At 38.1% G+C, this 18,043-nt stretch overlaps 1 protein-coding gene across 3 annotated transcripts in view; it reads right to left on the bottom strand.

Annotated features, from left to right (window-relative positions):
• Positions 1–18,043, bottom strand: part of LOC135073102 (uncharacterized) — a 161,889-nt gene that overhangs the window by 7,763 nt on the left and 136,083 nt on the right. The window lies entirely within an intron of this gene.

Here is an 18,043-nt window from a genome sequence, read left to right as displayed (position 1 = left end):
GAAAGAGCGCCAATAGCTTATGCGTAAATAAACCATTATGTAGTTTGAGTACTTTACAATGTCGATAGTCAATAATTTTGTCGCGTCTTCAACTAGACTAGAATTTGCTCGCGTGAAAAATACATAGTTTATGTAGAGTTGTACACTTCACTTTGCAATTTGCGATTGCCAACAATAGCCTGTGGTAATTCACGATTGGCATCCTTCGGAGCCTGGCATTTGCGGAGGGCTCGCTACAAGACCTATAATGATGCATTGCTACATCCTTATTGCATTATTTGTGGTTTTTCTGTATGGGAAAATTGTAGCAGCATAGAAAGTTCAATTTATTTTATGGGAGAATAAAATGCATTATGTATTATGATAATCGTAGAAGCAATGACACACAATTTATGTAGCACTCGCCGCGTTGGATATCCTGCATCATCTTCTTTATCAGTAGCTAACATATTTTTAAATACCTATTACTTAGTTACTGTTTTATCTCACATACCAAATTGATTTGTAATGCTGAAAGGGGTCCATATTCGGTTGCATAAAAAATATTGTCATAATTTAAGAGTGCATAAAGTTTTTTGGCATACTCATCATTTCGCATAACGTTCATACAGAATAAATGATAAGGCATAAATTTTTTTGCCATAACCACTTTTATTATAATAATATTTTAGTATATATTTTTTCTGTATTCTTGTTTTTTTAATAACGATTTCTAGGCATAACATTTATTGGCATCTAAACCAATTCCATAAATATTACTATTCATAATATACAAAATACCATAATGTTAACAAATACGAAATATAAAAATGTTATACATATAAAATATAAGTTTTTAACAAATATAAATAGACAAGCAAGCATGCAAACAAGCATGCAAGCAAGCAGCAAGCATGCAATCAAACAGCAAGCACACAAGCATGCAAGCAAGCTGCAAGGAAGCATGTAAGCATGCATGCAAGCAAGGTTGCAAACAAGCAAGCAAGCAGCAAGCATGCAAGCAAGCAGCAAGCAAGCATGCAAGCAAGCAGCAAGCAAGCGGCAAGCAAGCATGCAAGCAAGCAGCAAGGAAGCATGCATGCAATCAAGCAGCAAGCACGCAAGCATGCAAGCAAGCATGCAAGCAAGCAGCAAGGAAGCATGCATTAGGATTGCCTTATCTCCGGCGCTGCGGGAAGTGCGGTCCTTCCGCTCTGGCGTAACATATACCCGGCATGCCATGCTCGCTTCCGCAGCTTCGGCTTGCTGGTCGCCTTCGGCGACCAGCCTCAGCCGCTCCAGCTCGCACGGCTGCCGGATATTATGTTACAGCGAGCGAGGACCGCACTCCCTCCGCGCCTCCGGCTTTTAAATTACACTCTAGTATAGGGCAGACTAGTACCACGTGGAAGAGACCACGGCCAGTCGGGATCAACATAATTTCAGACCAGGCAAGCTTAATGTTGTAAAAGAAATGTGGACTGTATAATATGTGCGTTATAATAGATAAGAGGGATTCGAGATCAAACAGAATGTATTTTCACGAGCTTAAGTTTTCTAAGAGACAGGTCAAAAATTAAGAACAAAAATGACAATGATACAGAGAATTTTAGTTTTTGCAAATCTATAGGCCGAAAGAGTATAAAGGTGGAAGGAGGATCGTTCGTAACATCACAAATACATAATTATTTACTCTTCAATGTTGGTTGCTCTTATAGACAATATTTTATGACTTTAAATGTTATAAATAATTAAATTATGTTTGTAGTATTTTATTAAAAACAAACTTTATGTATATGAAAATTATGTTCTTTACATTTATGATTATTTAAATTATGGTATTGAAAATTAGAGAAAGTTATTATTATGCCTAAGAAACAATTATGCATTTAGAAAACTATGCATATCAAAGTTTATGCGAAAAAACTTTATGCAAATACTGTTATGCCAAACTAAATTATGATGAAAAATGTTATGCGTCTGAGAGGGCACCCTGCTGAAAGTCCCCTAAATATAAATCCTAAATATGCATTGCTTTTAATGACTATTGTTTGTAGGTAGGTACGAGTTTCATAACTTTTTGATCATTACGATCCTGCTAATTAAGTGGCCAGTTCGAAAATAAAAAAACAATTAAAAATGTGTTCAAAATCGGATTTCCTTTTTCAAATCCCGCCAATCAAAAAAACAAAATTCTTGACGTAATTTTTATGCGGATAGAAATGGCAAAGGAAGCAAACGTTCTGCAGCCTTTAGTTCAGTCAGCTATTTGCTACGGGTGATTACGTGGAATGAATGAAACACACACAACGCTTCTTGGCAGCGTGTGGATTGTGCATGCATGTGCGTAGTCAATAAAGTGCAGCCCTTGACGGCCGCACGCCCCGCGTAAACGTAGAGGACTGTGGACCGAACTATCCACCACAGCACGAAGAAAACCGCCAGACCACAAAAAGAAGTGTGAGTTCTTTTTAAATTGGCAAAAGTAAAAAGAATGAAGTTGAATTTTCAAGATTTTATATGTACTTATGTAAGATGTAAATCCTTGAGTTGTGGTATTGTGCTAATATTTGTGTTTTTCCTAGTCATGATCTTTATCTAACTAAGGTAACCTATCTTCATACACACTAGAACTATCTATGTAGTTACCTAATAAATCCAACTGTTTCTCTCACTCCTCCAAAGGTGATTACGGTACCTGGGAGAGTAACAAAATGCTTAAATTATTGAATTTTGGCAGTTGCACATAATGTTCTCAGACGTATTGTATAGTAAATACTGTAAATAACGCTGAATATTCTATATGAGTGAGATGGCTGCTCTCCCTAGCTTATAGAAGAGGCTTCCAAGCCAAATTCCTGCGTAGATTGGCATGTATTGTGCTTCGTCGGCCGGCGGCATAGCCGAGCGTGTTGAAAGCATTTCAATGCTTACCGAGTTCCGATTGTAAGCTGAGCTATCTGGGCTGTACATTTGTGATGTTAAGGCACTGTTAACGAATCTGATGACTGGTGTTGAATGCTGAACTAAACTTTACTTTTACTTCTTTTTTTGATAATAAATACTCTCTGTTATTTTCATGATTTCGCCACCTAATTTATAATGAGAGATAGGTTTGTTACATGACATAAAAAAAAATAAAACCGACTCCAAAAAACAAACAGTGTGTGTGCAGGCAAACTTCACACGTTTCATAATCTTGGCACCGACTCCAGAAGTATCAATCATGGTATAACATAAATATTAATTCGTCCTAATAAATAAGTAATTATTTTTCTACTTTTTAGTGTTTGTTTTTTGGAGTCGGTTTTATTTTTTTTATAAAAATTTACTTATTTCTTGCTTTTTAGTTAACTAATTATTACCTTGATGTTACCACTGAAGGCAGTACATTGAGACTATATTCTTCATGTCAAGTGTAAAATAATATTCCCTACAAAATACAGGTTATCATATCGGCAACCTAAAAAGACCTTAAACCGTCAGCCTACCTTAAAAACATGAAATAATACAATTGTGGGTCTAATTGTACCTATAATATTTAAAAAATTATCCTCCAACTCCTAAGCGTTAAGGAGTTGTACCTACCATGACCAGTTCATCATGATGAGATGATGACTATCTGATGCAAACACTTGAATAAATTTAGAAACTATAGTTATCTATAAAATTTAAAGAATTATTCTCCAACTCTTAAGCATTAAGGAGTTGTACCTTCTATCATCAGCTCATCAATATGAGATGATGATTTCCAGGAGCAAATACTTAAATAACTTAAGAAAAGGTTTGAAAAACGATATACGTGCCTATAAAATTTGAGGGTTGCCCTCGATTTCCCTAGGATCCCATCATCAGATCCTGACTTGGTGACAATGGGACCACCTCAGAAGTGTACCCTATCGAACAAAAAAAGAATTTTGAAAATCGGTCCACAATTGACGGAGTAATCGGTGAACATACATATAAAAAAAAAACATACATACAGTCGAACATAATATAACCTCCTCCTTTTTTGAAGTCGGTTAAAAACACATAAACAACAGCATCTTACTTATTTGTAAAATTGCAAATTTCATTTGACACGGGCTATTACATAAGTAGAGACTGACATTCCTTTAAAATTCAGGTAAATTCCCCCTTATCCTTAAAAACTTTCGTAATATGCTGCATAACAAAGCGTGTCGTATACCGTAAAAAACACAATATCCAAGATACAAGCCGTAGTTTTTCTATTATCTCTGCAAAATGTTGATAAATGGCGCAGATAGATCCGCGGTGCCGTCACAAGCCCTCCGCATAAAAGATCTCTGAGGAGTGAAAGGCGGCCTTTGTAGGGATGAGTGTGACTACTCCCGCCATAAGACGTGTGTGGTTTTGTGAGGCTGGGTAGACTTTGCAAAGCAAACTTCCAGGATGGAGGTGTAAGTTATTAAAGTAATTGCTGGTTTTCTTCCACGTGTGATATACTCGGAAAAGTGTACAGCAAACACTGAGATGAAACATTGGGGAAAGATTTAAATGCTTGTTTGGGATGCGCTTTATACGCTTCTTTAGGCAAATTTTGATTAAAGATATATCAGTAAGTGGTCATAGCCGCATGATTTGCTTTTTGGAAAATAAAATGAACTCACCAAAAAGCATAACGTACTGGCTGAATTTGTTTTGTCATTGTTGGAAAAATTAGAATAAAGTAATTTTGAAATTCGAACACATCAATCCAGGGTTCTTTTTTCAGGGCGCGTTTTCTTTTGTTTTCCGTTAGCGATCATCTGCGTGTGGAAAATTAGGCTGCACGGTTTATTACCTTAGGCTGTTACAGTGGCGGCGTAGCATGGGTTGGCACCGGGGCGATCACCCCCCCGTCAATAAGTCCTAAGGCATAAGGCACCCCCTGGTACCCCCCAGAATTTTAGGGTTACCGATGTAGTGGGGGACCTACTCGAAGATTGAAAGACATTCGCTCCCTCCCCCCCCCCCCCTCCCGTATAGACCGCAGATTTGCCATGCAGATGTGTCACAGAGTACCAATCTGCGAGACTTGTGTCACCCCCTGATGCTTGGCACCCGGGGCGGACCGCCCCCACCGCCCCCCCCTTACGCCGCTACTGGGCTGTTACTGGCGAATAAAAAAGGCAGCTTTGCGACCCCAGCCCGAATATCTAATGCCGTTTATGTGAGCAGTTGTTTTAATGTGTGTGCGTGCGAGGATGAATGGCGGCAGTTGACAGTGTTTGCTCGCGAGATGGGCGCGGTGATGGAGCGGTGATGTTTGTGGCGGGCCCGTCTGGAACTATTCAGCCGATACTCGTGTACACGCGGTAACGACAGCAAATTGAACAGGCTCAAATGTGATGATTTTGTACAGTTTTCAGCGATTTTTTACTTTATTACAAACGAAAACTCAATTAGCATGTATAGGTAGGTAGGTACGTAGTAGGTAAGAATTTTTTTTTTGTTTTCATCAAGGTGTCTTGACTCTTCATAAACGCACGGAGCTGAGTAATATTTCAACCGCACTGATGAACTTGTTTAAGGGTGATGAGACTTCAGTAACAATACAAACTGGTTGAAGCGATTTTGAAAGATGGCCATGCTAATTACTTACTGGCAACAGACAGGGAGCAGTGATGAATTTCTACATAAATTAGACGGACCAAAAATCGGAGTATTGGATAACATTAAGAGTGATAAGATAAAATAAAATTCCCATATGTATTTTTTCTGCTGATGCTACCACCTGTCTGACCAAGTACGTACCAGTTCATCCCTCTATTCAAACAAAATTTAATGAGGCGTGGGTCTATACAGGCGAGCTTACAGACTGGTATAGAGCTCAGCCAATCCAGTCTGGCGAGATCCATGCGAGTATCCGTCATATTAATGATACTAGTACAAAGGCCGAAGGCCGGGCAATAAAATACTGTATGGGAACCCGTATTTATAAGCCGATCTCAGTTTTGGGATATACTATCATCATACTGATCTTCTTTCTTGAGAATAGCAGTGATGATTTGGATATCTATCGAATATCCGTAGGTAAACCTTATAACATTAAAAAGAAAACAAAAAAATGTTATTTAAAGAAACCATAACGAATAACTCAATTACGTTATAATTAATCTGTCTGACTACAGTCCGCCCCGTCAATGACACAGATTAATTAAGTTTAATATGAAGAAAACACAAGTGTTCCAGCGATTGTCCTCCAGACTGCCTCTCTGCCAAGGTTCAAAAGCGTTTCGAACTAAAATCTTGTGTAGTTGTGATATGGGTCCTTTTGCAACAAATATGTGTGATTTGATGTGCTGTCCACACCAAGGGTTCCAGATTGTGAGCCTATTACCGTAGGCTGTTTCGGCCCCATGTTGGCAGGCCGCTGCTGGCCTGATCTTGGAGCGCCGCCAACTCACTTGTCGGACTTGTTCGACCAACCTTGGCTTAACGACTTGCTTTTATTACAACACTTGCAGAAACATCGTTATGCAGGGATGTTATTTATTCTGATTAAATCCTTATTGTAAGAAAATAGTACATAGTACTTCAAAGGAATATTTTTACCGTAGCATTACTAGAAGCAAAAGAAGATCATGGACTATTTTAAATGAGAATTAAAGGTTAAGACTAATAAATATTTAGACAATGACTTACCTAATATCTTTCTCATTTATCACGTGTGATATTGTAGGGTAATGCAAAATAATTAGGTATTTCATATTTTAATTCCAATGACCATAATATCTAAAGTTCTTAAAACATACTTCGTACAAAAACACCAGCTTTACGTTGAAATCAATACGAGTACCTACTTACCTTCATACGTTACACATGAATAAGTTACGAAAATATGACAATACCCGTAAGCCGAATGTAAGCCTATACCTGTAGTTCCCGAGCCTATTCAGCGATATTATTCAAAGCCTATCCTAGCCTGGTTCCGCATCCTCATCACATTACGTGGGCACGAGACAGGTTTTCCGCGTATGTTTTACGATGCTCTATTCAACGGCGTAAGCCTCTTCCCAGTTTTCCAGACGTCCTTACAAAGGCTTTAATCCCCGCCTTGGGATTGTGCGATGCGCGACAATGCATCATTTCTTCACTCCGACAACTTCCATAAATAAGCGTCTTGAGGTATTGAAAACGGGCGATTCTTATTCTTGTATTATTTGTCGTTTCTTGGAACTTGGGTTGTGCGATTAGATGTTTTGATCAACAACCTACATGTGGTTTCAACTGAATTGGATACCTAATCGACAGCTCAATTATACGTATCTGCTATCAAACAGCCATTCTTAGAATTTTTCTGTTAGCTCTGTTGGTAATATTTTTTTCGATGAAAAGATTTTACAGGCAGTTTGAAACCAATAGGATTTTCAGGATTTAAGTGTTTCAAAGAAGAGAAGAACTCAACTACACTTGAACTACTAACGCACGATTTTATTACATTCTCTAGAAATAAATCCAAATCGACCGCAATTTATGGAACCAAGCAATAAAAATAAATCCCCCAGAATCACGGAGGAAAAAATGGAACACTCAATGCAAATCCATCACTGCCTTATACTACTATGTAAATATTGGGCGATCGTTGTTGGTAAACTCGAGACGAATGTTGTCCGATAATTTATGTTGGCAACCATGCCTATTGTCGGACAAACAACGGGGCTCCCGGCCAAATTTATATTCCAAGTTGGGAGAGCGCGGGCAACCCGCAGAAATGCCCCTTTCGGACCCGAACCGATAAAGAACTAACTGGCCAAAACTGATATAAATGAGCGTGAATAACCGAAAAGCCGTTTCTTTGTTCGGAGATAGTTGGTCCATTGCGTTGCGATACGCTGCAGCAGATACATTGAAGCGAGGATTTTATTCAATAATACGCAAGGATACGAGTCGGAGTCCGCGCAGAATATTATGTTAAAGTAAACAAGCTCTCGAGGACGGCACTCAGCAGTTCGCTCTTCATTTGGCACCACTTGTTTGGTAACAAATGGAAATTCAAGCGTTCACTATAGATATTTTCTAGTAGACTAAATAAATTGCAAATATTGTTTCGTTTAAGATTGAGCGGTTTCGTTATGTAGAGTCAATTTAAAAATAATTTTATCTGTCGATTGGTCATGGACCGGTTATGATCGCGAATTTAATGTTCCAGGAATTGTTAAATGTTCCTAATATAAATTACCATTTGATTTGTTATGCTTCTAGAAAGGTATTTTAATGTAGAGTCAAATATATCGCGTTCCATTTCAGATCATTCATTAAGATTGATTTGGTGGTTACTTCTCAGCAACACGGGACTAGAATAATGGCAATAATTTAGGCGTTATCGCCGATCAAACGGTTCTCGCGGCGCACCCAATGAACAAATTCCCAATCGGCGATTTTTCAAGCGAGAGTAAGCCACGGCCCGAGGCGCGCCGAGCCGTTTTGGCTGCATCCCAGACACGTTTTGCATTTTATTCAAAACGTTGACGTGAAGGATAAAGTTTTATTATTTTACTACTTTGACGTGATCCGACTCCACCTGAGTCACGTGTCCGCGAGGTGAGCTCCGGCCGCGTCCGCACACGGTAACTCAATTCGAATTGCGGGAAAGGTTGCGTGAACATTTTCTTTTTATTACAAAGGAGAATTGAATCGTTAAACGTTATTACGGCTCGGGCGCACGGTAAGGTGAATGAAATGGTAACATTGCTTAATTTTTCAATAAATTCGCGTATGCCGACAGCGAGAATCACTCGTATGATGAACGTGGTCGCCCGAAGCGTGAACACATTGCTTGTCACTCGATTTGGATTCCGGGCCTCCGCCATTCGGAGGGCGACTCCAAGAATTTTAAACAGCGAACGTTGATGTCCAAAACGAGTTTTCATTTTGTTTTCGGGCTCATCTCGTTTGAATGCAAATACGAGGGTGGAAGGTTCAATCCGCGAGCACATTTTACATGCGTGACGAATATTTGTATTAAAACGCCGCGCTAACGGTTTTATGAAGGTGTTCCGATCAATGTTTGTTTTTCCCGAACAGCGCTTTTAAACATTGTGTCAACGTGTTGCGGCAGCTTTATAAATTCGAGTAAGAATAATTGTTTAGCCTAAATAAAGCAGAACATTGCAACACGGCGGAGTATCCTTAATAATGAACACCAAATTATGCGAGACAAAAGGTCATTACAAATTATGCCCAAAGGTTTAAACACGGGCCTCATTAACGTTTAACGTATAATTCAGACTGAATTGTTTCCCGTTAAACACGTCTTTTGTTCGTATAATTTACTAAAATATGGCGTCCAAAACATTCACCGCACAATGTGTTTATTGCAGTCTTTTAAAGTTTAGCTACAACTGTTTAAGGCCGGGTAACAGAGAAAATGGCGAAAATGAGGTTTTCATTTTTCATTTTTGAGGTACTAAACAGTAAAATAAAAGGCTAAGATTTTTTTTGGGCATAGTTGAGGATATTTTCTAGGGCTATTAACGGATGGAAACACGATTTGATGAAGTTGACTCGATAGAATAAATTCCCAAAGTTACCTCTATTCGTTTTCTAATTATGGTTTTATTTTTAAAATAAGCGATTTGAGATTCTGAATCTTTTACTAAACTAAAGTTCAGAAATAACTTGAGGGCTTTTAACGGATGAAATTTTTATATTGCGTCTTATTTAGTTACTATGTTAAAAAATGTGGAAAAAATCGCCCATGACGGCTTGGACAATCTCAATCAGTCGCGCGGTGGCGCTTACGGAGGACGGACGCGTGCCAGTTTTTTGGCCGTGACAGTTCTCGATTTGTCAATATTTTTGACAATGATGACTTTGATGAGTCACAGTATAATAATACCAGTGTTACTGGAGAAAGCTAAAATTTTTGATAATTAAGAATTCTGAATTTTGTCTACCTATTGAAATTTAAATCGTTGGCATCCTTTTAAACTAAGACTCTACTCATGATACATTCCTCAAATATGAGACAAAACCAATGAGTTAAAATTACATTTTAATAGTACCTACATACAATCGTCTTCACTCTTTAGAAGAGCACACTGACACAAATAAATAATAAAAAATTAGGTCAGTGGGTCAAATATAGGGGCAGCTGCACGTCACTGAAAGACGATTCTGTTTACTCGGCATCTGGGCTGGAGAACATGAATCCTTGCTTACAGATGCAGATGTAAATAGAGTTATAATTGAACAAATTTTACATGAAATGTTTAACAGAACTCAGTTAAAAGACACATACATGGAATACCAATAAGGTTGCGGAGGGAAAGCTACCTATTATAAACTAGCGGCCGCCAGCGACTTCGTTCGCGTGGACCTCGTTTTACCCCCGTTAGATATGATGTTTTACCTCATTTTACCCATGTTGATAGATGGCGTTTCACGGTTTCCCCCGAATGAATATTTACGAACGTCATACCGTAGTTTGTCCAGTGCTGTAGATTTTAACCAATGCCGATAGATGGCGCTTTTAGACACGTCTTATTTATTTATTGAAATTTATTTGCCACATATCGTCATAATGCTAATACTGTAAAGTTTCAACAAAATCCGTTCAGTAGTTTTTGCGTGAAAGAGTAACAAACATCCAGACATCCAGACATCATGACATCCAAACTTTCGCCTTTACAATATTAGTAGGATATTTCACAATCCAAACTAATATTTACTATTTAGCATTTACTTACAGTAAATATTAGTTTGGATCGTGAAATATTTAAAATAAAAAAAAAGAATAAAACAAAATAGGGTTTCAAATTACCTATCTTTAATCCAATATTATAAAGAGGTAAAGTTTGTGTGTTTGTATATTTGTTAAATTGTAAGGGGTAATCTCGGGATCTACTGAACTGATTTTAAAAAATCTTTCACCAATAGAAAGCCACATTATATCTGAGTGTAATAATAGGTTATATAAAAACCAAAAAATTCCACGCGGGCGAAGCGGCGCGGGCGGAAAGCTAGTTTATTTATAAATGTAAGAGCATAATTATTAAAGTCGAAGTCAAACGTTCTTTATTTGTGTGGACCTATATTAACGAGAGATTACAAGGCGTCAAATATTTCAAGAAAAAAATTAAAAACTATTATATGGCTAAATTTTGCTCTTATGGAGCCTTTACCTACTCTGACAAATTAAGACTTAGAGAAGAAACTAATAATAAAACTATTTAACTGTCCTGCAATGAAAAGCTTGATCGGGTACAACACCTCAGTTAATTCAGAACTTGATTTCATTAAAAGACTCCGAATATCAAATCGCTTAGGTATCTAAAGTCAAACGATTCTGAAATGTCAAGTGGACTAATGAATAACCCATTAAGATAGTAGCGCCCTCCTGTCAATGACATACCTGGAACGATAGAGTTTTGAACAACTAATAAAAATGCTTTGTCCTAACTGACTGACGGATATCGTAGAGACCTGAAAGATGGAAGGTGTGTTCTTTTTATGACGTAGACATCTCATAAGAAAAGATTTTCCGAAATGGGGTCATGAAATGAAGGGGGTGAAAAAAGGGGGCAAAGTTTGTATGGGACAAAGTGATTCCTTGGTTCAATCTACTTGAAATTTAGTTTAACAATACCTTAATATAATTCATGAAAGACGTGTGGAACGGGTAGAAAGTAATTTTGGCAGTCATTTTCTTCGAAGTTGATATCAATACCACTTAGTGCCTTTGATTTAATTACTTTTTATTTTTACAAGTGTTTGAAAACTCCATTTCAGATTGTGTTCAATGTCAAGTGAAATCTCAAATTGAAATGTCTCAATCTCAATGAGGAGACTCTGTATTTATTCCTAGAATTCCCCAAACACCGTCAAATTACCCTTTCGAATTCAAGACAGTGCAGTTTCCCATCAGTCTGCTTCGTAATGACTATAAACAAAGCTCAAAGTCAAACTCTAGGGACCTCTGCTTAAACTCCCATGAGTGCACAGAGGTACGCAGGTAACCGCGTGTGATGCTCATAGCAATTTTCGATGGGTACAGAACCCCGTACATACGTCATACATATTATAGAAAGAAAACACCCAGACCAAAACAAACAAATATGTTTCTGCAATTTTAGTATGATATTTTTATTTATTAATAAACAAAGAGACTGAACAAAATTGATGCGTACCTATACTGATTAATGTTATTAACCACATGCAAAGCTTCGTGAATTGCAACAACTTTAATTAAATTTATTATCCAAGCTCTAAATAATCGCTACTAAGAGTAACTTATCATAAAAAAATTCCAATCGCTCAAGCTTCCAAGGGCCTACCGATAGGTCGGGTGACGTAATCTTGAAATTCTTTAAGCCGGCGCAGCACTTCCAGAAGGTCGGGCGACGCCACGGCCACTTTGAACCGTGTTTACTTCTGCAGTTATATTTTATATTTATTCGATTCTAGAATATATTCCCAAAAAGTCTGAAAGGTGTTTTAATTTGTATCACTTGGATATGATTTGTATTAGAAAGTGTTGTGAGTGTGACGCTTGAAGGGAAGGAAGTCAACCTAACCTAACCAACTGCGTATTTCTATACTGTGTAGCTGGAAATTGTGGCGGGAGCTCTTTGACGCGCTGTTTTCGGGGAAGAATTGCGCGCGCAGATTTTGACAGCGCGAAATACCTACTTTAGAAGAAATACCAAGCCTTAATGGAACAAATCTAATTTTGTTTTTTTTTTTGTCACAAAAACTCGAGTGCTCTGTTCAAAAGTTTTGTAATTCTGTTCTTTTGTCATGTTTATGTTCCAACTTCATTTTTTCCAGCCCTTTGTTTCAACCTTTGGGAGGTTCAAAGCTTCAGCTAGTTGACGTTTTGTAGCATTCGCGTTTCGCGTAAAATGCTAGAGCTGAGTGCATCGTGATTGTACAGTGTAAAATTTCGTGACTGCACGTATCGTTTTAGTATCGCTGTGTGTAAAGGTTCTCCAGGTAGGGTAACCATTAAATTGGAAATACCTAAAAATGTCGCCGGATATTGTAAAATAAAGGCCCGAATATTTATTATACTAGCTCACGGTTCACAATAGTAGGTACGTTTGGTACTATTGTTGTTTGTTACTCGTAAACTTAGTAGCACAAACTCCTGTGTGTCATATGTCATTTTTCAACACACATGTGAGTATTTCTCACTAAAATATAATTTGCAATTCCATTGTGAATTAGCAACACAGTGGCTTTTAGATTATAAAGTACGGTCTTCGTCAAATAGCTCGTGACAAATTGTAACAAAAACTCTTTGACTACTTTGGGTGTCACGAACTATTTGACGCTGACTACAAGTTCGCACGGACCCTCAAAAGTTCAGACCACGCCACGTTCGGATATTTCCGGAAAAATTCGAACATTGTGGTAGCCCTACTCTCGGGGGAAAGTCCTAAAAAGCTGTTCGGTGTCAGTGTAGGTGTACCCGTAAATACGTAGTGTTGGACTGCCCTGGAGCTGGCAGCTCGGTCCCAATCGTTAATTACGTTAATAACTCCACAGCAGAACTTTCCGAAAATCCGAACCCTCAGCAGAACCCTCACCCGTTTTGACAGATGGTGACGTACGAGTGTTTTGTGAAGCTTGGCGAACACGACTAACAAATAAGCTAAAGGTCTAGTTGAGAGACAGTACTCATAACTTAAACTCATCTATGCTCCTGATGGTCAAACATTGTGTACCTACTCGTATGTTACGTAATTATTTATAACAATATTAGTCTTGATACCGGTAACCGATAAAAGTTTCTGACAAAATAATGTCTCTTGAGGAACTACAAAATAATGGATAATAATTTTTGTTTCATTAAAAGTACTTGGATGAATGGATCTTAAGATTTCAGGTAAATAGTAATATTTTCAAGACATTCTAATTAAATTCTAATTGTATGAAATAGAACTATGTACCTAATATAAAAAGCAGTTCTAGTAACGGCGCAATCTTTACCCGTAATCCCACGATCGTAAATTGCCGGGAAGAGTATACTTATACGTTTACAAGTTAAGAGTGTGTTATCAACATGTTTAGCTGTAATTACTAACAAGCACTACCAGTATCTACACACTGGCCCTAGGTCCTAAAGTACCTCAAAGAAAATATCTTGTTATAGGTCTAGCGTTCTTGCTGAGGTTAGGTTGCTGAAGACATTCTGGAAACCGATTAGGTTCGTTTTAGAACCTAACTTAATGAAACCTAACAAAAACCGAGTCCGTCAGTCAAAGATGGGTGACATTGACATAATGATGTCAAGCAGGATACTCATCTAGCCGTGTAGCATGTAATGTATCAGATACTGTATCAAGTGAGTACAGGCACGAACCCGCTGCGAGCTGCTCGCGCGTGGTTCGCAGGGAGATCGCAGCGACCCGCCGAGTGGCGGTATCACTGCGAGCACAAAGGCGGCTCGCAGTAGGATTAAGGAGCTCGCAGCCTGATACGCGATGACCGTGCACGAGCCGTACTCACTTGAAGGTTGGTTACGTTACATGCTACGTTACGTGCTACATGGCAGGTGAGTACCCTGCCTGACAGCGTTTACAAATCTGAAGCACATTTGAAGTCTCGCTGACGTTTGACGTCCCAGAAATACCCTTCACCCAGAAATACCCTTCACCCAGAAATACCTGCTTGCTTGAAAGAGCTTCCTTACACTAGTTTTAAGTCGACATTACGAAAATGGCTCATACAAAATGTCTTCTATACAATTGACGAATTCCTAAATAATCAATCTCTAATGTAATGTAATTTAATAGTGTGACATTTTATTAATTTTGTAATGAATATTTGTATGCTAAAATTTAGCTAAATGTGCAATGCTCAATTAAACTTAAAACACCTATGTATGTACCACATTTATTACAAATAAATATATTCTATTCTATTCTATTCTATTCTTCCGTGCCGCTCCCATACCTCAGGCACTAACTTATTTAATCGCTAGACTTGTAATATGGTTTGTATTCCCATAACACTACCATGTGTATTATAATTAACAATCTGGGTGGGACGCCATTAATAAAGCCCGCAGATAAAAATATTAATATTCGGATTCGTTTATTGTTCCGAGTTATGCATGAATGAATACAGATGGGAAACATTGGTAGCCCGAAATGCGTTCATCGATAAATAAAACAGAATTGATAAAAGCCTTATTTAAGTCAGATTGGGGTAGTATTTTGGCATAATGCCGTTGTAATATTGTAATTTTAATTATTTGTTTGTCTCTATGATGTTAAGGTGATGTCACTCAAGTCATGTAGATTTGAAGATATCGCACCTACGATGCAATAACGTCACTTATGCAATTTTTTTCAAAACTGAACTGATTATGAGAAAATACTCCAATCTACCTTTACTTGGTTTACGTTGATTCAGTTAAGTTTTGAAAAAAATTGCATAAGTGACGTTATTGCACCGTAGGTGCGATATATTGACATATTTTTTAAAATAATTGCTGAAATCAAGTGGCAGAAGGTGGGGCACATAGCTCGTAGAGCTGATGGCCATTGGGGTAGAAAAGTTCTCGTGTGGCGACCACTGGCCGGAAACATAGCGTGGGCAGGCCCCCAACTAGATGGACCGACGATCTGGTGAATGTTACGGGGTGTACTTGGATAAGGGCAGCGCAGGACCGGCCGTTATGGAAATTTTGCGGGAGGCCTTAGTCCAACTGGTGGACGTCATTTGGTTGAAACGGAATCTTTGGATAGCGCTTATTTAAGACAGTTTTTTTTAATAAATGAAGGCTTTCGTTATTTCTAACAAACTGATTGGCTTTCATACTTCGTAGTCATGAAGTCTCGTGTTTATTTATGGCCAGCTACAAGGGCGTATTGTAGGCAAAATATCATTGTTATCTAGACGTGTACCCAGCCAGGCATATGCAGTAACTTGTGCTGGATGCGACCGTATACTACGGTAGGGTTGCCTTTATGAAATTTGATAGCTCAAAGGAGATTGCAGGACATAACAAACTACTGACGACGACACATTATATGTTAACAGTATGGTTTTGGATTTTATTTAACAGGTGCGAAGTTTTTTGCTTATACAGAAAAGTTGCTGCTTTTTGTGGAGGGTAGGGCAGGGCAGGGTCTTTCTTGTCGATTAAAGGTGGATTAATATTTCTTAGCCTTTAAATTAATTTTAATGTAAGTAATATGGTTTCAAAAGTGCCTGAATATCTCTAAGTGTGGCGACCCTAGAGCACGCATCGCCACGATTAATGGGTGACGGAGAAGGACTAAGCGCTAACTACAAACTCGTGATAGTTTAAAGACTATCAGTTTAATACGATATTACTATATTTCTCAACGTGGCGTTTCTGACTTCCTATTGAGGCGAATATTATGAAGTTGAGAAATGTTAAGGCCTTTTGAATTTGATAAGCGCCAGAAGTTTGCTGGTACAAAAATACAAGGTTTTTAGAGTGCACTATCTAAAATCTAAAAACTTTACATTTTTGCACCCGCGAACTTCCTGAAAAAGTTTCAACTAAACAACATCCTGAAAAATTTAAACTTTTCATCAGCTGGTCAGTATTCATTTATACGAACTTTGAAATATAACCGGGCCTGTTTGTTTTCGGTATAAACTTCTAGATAGTACGTACCTATTTATTATTAAATAGATCGCCAAGATTGCTTTTTGCGGTATCCCAACTATTAAACCTTTGCTATTGCTGGAAAATAGCTATAATTATTTCAGAAATTCGATTGTATTGTCTGTTTCGGCTCGGCAGGTTTCGTAAGGTAGAGCCTCCGATCGGTGAGTCACCGCCAGAGGGCGCGCCGACACGCTTCACGCGCACACAATGCCACTCTGAAGGTTTTGAATGATTGCCCATACACTCATGCACAGTAGATCTTATGACGACTGTTAAGGAAAATCTTTATCATATTAAGTGTTCTTTTATGAATTGATTCTGAAATTCAGCAAATACGCGCAAAGAACACATGATTAAAAAAAAACTTCCGCAATAAACTGCTTGTCACAGATTAAGTACTTGATCTTGACCCTTATCTAATTCGTCTAGACATATTATTTCGTCACAGTTAAACCATTATTATGCACGTAAAACTCAAACACAATATACCTACGTAAAAGTATGTTTCTGTTTTGAAATCAAAACTACATAATGCTTTTTTCACACAGCGTATTTGCTGCGGTAAATTCATCCCTACCTAAGCCGTGTAAACTATTAATAAAAACGTCTGAATCCTCTTCAAGTAGTTCAGATAATAAAATATTTACCCTATAGATCGATAGATAGCCTTGGAAACCCAGTCAAAGGTCTAAATTGAGCGCCGAGATGAATAGTGCAAAGTGTGTATGGTATTCAACGGTAAATTCCACTATCCCATTTGCATCTTTGGAATAGCAGAAAGTATTTTGAGTCGACGTTCCCAGTGGGCTCTATACTAGGTTTATGGGAATCTGGTCTCTGCGAGCTTTGTCGAATAAACAGGTGGAGGTGCGCCGATTATTGTCATTTGGAGTAGTGATTTTTGGGCTGGCTTTGATTAGGATTCATTGCTATTCGTGCGGCACAACGGATTTAGATGGTACTTTAATTTTGGTAATAAGCGCAGTTAGTTTGTAGTTACCTTCTATTAAAGTTTTTGTGTGGAATCAGAAACCTGCTAACGGCTAATGTGTAAAACAACGACATGAGTGTTCTATTATAAATGTATCTATGCTCGTCTTCTTGTCGATTTTGATACAACTACAAAGCTACATCACCATTTTGTAAATAAGGTAGGCTTTATTTAGTTATGTCACTTTTTATCAAATCTACATGGACCACGTCGCGGGCAAGAACTAGACTATATTAGCATATTATGTTTATTTTTCCACAGAAAAATCCTCCTTCAAAACCACTTCATCAGAAAACGCTTAGGTAGTAAGGTTAAGGCCTATTTATCAGGCTCGCGTCGTGGGTCTCGTTGAAAGGTCAGCAAATGTCAAATTAGTCACTGGAATGTCATGCCTCTATTTATTGTAATGGAGTCCTATATTTACGGAGGGCAGAATAGCCAATACATAAAAGTCCTTCGCAGCATAACCCTTTAAT

This window comes from Ostrinia nubilalis, chromosome 7 (genome assembly GCF_963855985.1).
Source record: "Ostrinia nubilalis chromosome 7, ilOstNubi1.1, whole genome shotgun sequence".
NCBI lineage: Eukaryota > Metazoa > Arthropoda > Insecta > Lepidoptera > Crambidae > Ostrinia > Ostrinia nubilalis.
The sequence above is the reverse complement of the archived record's forward strand: the minus strand, read 5'-3'. Positions and strand labels throughout refer to the sequence as shown.